Consider the following 2,977-nt stretch of genomic DNA (forward strand, 5'->3'; position numbering starts at 1 on the left):
CCCTATTACTATCAGAAGAGATTACTGGAATGAAATGTGCGATAAGTGGGCGGGAGATGCATTTAGAAATCGCTCTGCAAAGGCTGCACAAAATCGATCGAAGATGCCCGAAGCCCATCTACACACAGGTGGATCTAAGACATTTGGGAGTCACCTGAAGAAAATGGTAACTCATCAATATATAATATTAATTTTATAAGTATTGTTGCAAACTTGTGTACTAAATCTTTTGTCATTTAACTTCGCAGGAAGCAGAAAAAGGAGGCAGTGTACCATATAAGGATGTGTTTGTTGAAACACATAAACGAAAGACCACAGGAGTCTTCGTATCAGAGAAGGCGAGAACGACAACGGTATGTATTTATTCTATTAATAATCATTGCAATATATATGCAAGTTATCATAATGTTATCATTAATTATTAATGAATACTTTAAACATTATTTTGTAAGAGGCATATGAGCAACAGATGGTAGAGAGATATGGCGAAAACACTACTCAGCATCCATCATTTGATCCTACAGCATGGGTGACTGTAGCAGGTGAACCAAAAAAAGGTCGCGTGTTCGGGTTTGAGAGTAATATGAACACTTCACCAGTTATTGCTTCTTCCAGTTACGGCTCACCGACTTCTTGCGCCGACATAAGCTCCAAGCAGCAGACTATTCTTTCTAGTGATGATGTACGCCAGATCATTACAGAATCACTGAATAACTACTTCCATGACACCGTCGCCCCCTTTCTCCGAAATGAGATCAAGGCCGCTGTTCTGGAAAGGGGATCTTCGATTCCAGGTCCCTCTCAGGTATAATCACATATTCAGTTTTTTGTCTGCCTTAGAACACATATAAGCATAATCGAATCACATATATAACTTTTTGTTTGCCTTAGAGCACATATGAGCATGCTATAATCACATATTCAGTTTTTTGACTACCTAAGAACACATATGAGCACGATAGAATTACATATAAAGTTTTTTTGCCTGCCTTAGAACACATATGAGCATGCTATAATCACATATTCAGTTTTTTGACTGCCTAAGAACACATATGAGCATGTTATAATCACATATTCAGTTTTTTGACTACCTTAGCACACATATGAGCATGATAGAATCACATATAGAGTTTTTTTATTGCCTTAGAGCATATATGAGCATGCTATAATAACATATAGAGTTTTTTTATTGCCTTAGAGCACATATGAGCATGCTATAATCACATATGAGCATGCTATAATCACATATAAAGTTTTTTTATTGCCTTAGAGCACATATGAGCATGCTATAATAACATATAGAGTTTTTTTATTGCCTTAGAGCACATATGAGCATGCTATATGCACATATAAAGTTTTTTTGCCTGCCTTAGAACACATATGAGCATAATCGAATCATATATATAACTTTTTGCCTGCCTTAGCACACATATGAGCATGATAGAATCACATATAGAGTTTTTTGCCTGCCTTAGAGCACATATGAGAATGCTATAATAACATATAGAGTTTTTTTATTGCCTTAGAGCACATATGAGCATGCTATAATCACATATAAATTTTTTTGCCTGCCTTAGAGCACATATGAGCATACTATAATCACATATTCAATTTTTTGACTGCCTAAGAACACATATGAGCATGATAGAATCACATATAAAGTTTTTTTGACTGCATTAGAACACCTATGAGCATGCTATAATCACATATTCAGTTTTTTGACTGCCTAAGAACACATATGAGCATGTTATAATCACATATTCAGTTTTTTGACTGCCTTAGCACACATATGAGCATGATAGAATCAGATATAGAGTTTTTTTTATTGCCTTAGAGCACATATGAGCATGCTATAATAACATATAGAGTTTTTTTGTTGCCTTAGAGCACATATGAGCATGCTATAATCACATATAAAGTTTTTTTGCCTGCCTTAGAGCACATATGAGCATGCTATAATCACATATTCAGTTTTTTGACTGCCTAAGAACACATATGAGCATGTTATAATCACATATTCAATTTTTTGACTACCTTAAAACACATATGAGCATTCACAAATCACATATAGAGTTTTTTTACTGCCTTAGCATATATCATTTATGATAGAATCACATATAATTTTTTTTCCTTTGCCTACCTTAGAGCACATATGAGCATGCTATAATCACATATTCAATTTTTTGACTGCCTTGGCACACATACGAGCATGATCGAATCACATATATAGTTTTTTGCTTGCCTTAAAGCACATCTGAGCATGGTAGAATCACATATAGAGTTTTTCTAGCTGCCTTAGAACACATATGAACATGCTATAATCACATATTTAATTTTTTGACTGCCTTAGCACAGATATGAGCATGATAGAATCACATACATAACTTTTTGCCTGCCTTAGAGCACATATGAGCATGATAGAATCGCATATAGAGTTTTTTTATTGCCTTAGAACACACATGAGCACATGATAGAATCACATATAATGTGTAATTTATTTCATTATATTTTGTTTATCAATACTGACTATTGTTTTCTTATGTAGGCTGATAGCGATAATCAGCGTAGCGGAGCTGAAGGGACAGATGAAGGCAATGAACAAGAAGACGCACAAAATCTTGGCGATGATTAGAGAACTGTGTTGAAGAAGTTCTATTTTTTTATGTTTCCTAATTGTAATTGTTGAATTGTAAATAATTAAACTTGTTAATTTTAAGGTGGAACAATTAATTGTTGTAGATTCTTTTTATATGGAATTTTTTGTGTGGTTTGTTTTTTATTTACAGGAAATATAAATTGTACAGGAAATATAAATTGTACCGTTCTCGGTATTTAATTTTCAAATAATTTTTTTTAATTTTTTTTTCGTGTTTGCGACGGATTAGAGACGGAACCATTCTTCACTATTCATATAAATCTAGCGACGGACGTAAATCCGTCGCCAAGCCGTGGTCGCCATTTAGTACCGACGGATTGG

General features: G+C 34.2%; 1 long non-coding RNA gene across 1 annotated transcript; it reads left to right on the forward strand.

Moving 5' to 3' along the window:
* Nucleotides 1-685: 685 nt before the first annotated feature.
* Nucleotides 686-2,736, forward strand: LOC149811944 (uncharacterized). Its single transcript, XR_016428547.1, has 2 exons — nt 686-805; nt 2,546-2,736. It is a non-coding gene; the product is annotated as an uncharacterized LOC149811944 (long non-coding RNA).
* Nucleotides 2,737-2,977: the final 241 nt, after the last annotated feature.

Source organism: Nuphar pumila, chromosome 17 (assembly GCF_984573655.1).
Source record: "Nuphar pumila chromosome 17, dmNupPumi1.hap1.1, whole genome shotgun sequence".
Classification (NCBI taxonomy): domain Eukaryota; kingdom Viridiplantae; phylum Streptophyta; class Magnoliopsida; order Nymphaeales; family Nymphaeaceae; genus Nuphar; species Nuphar pumila.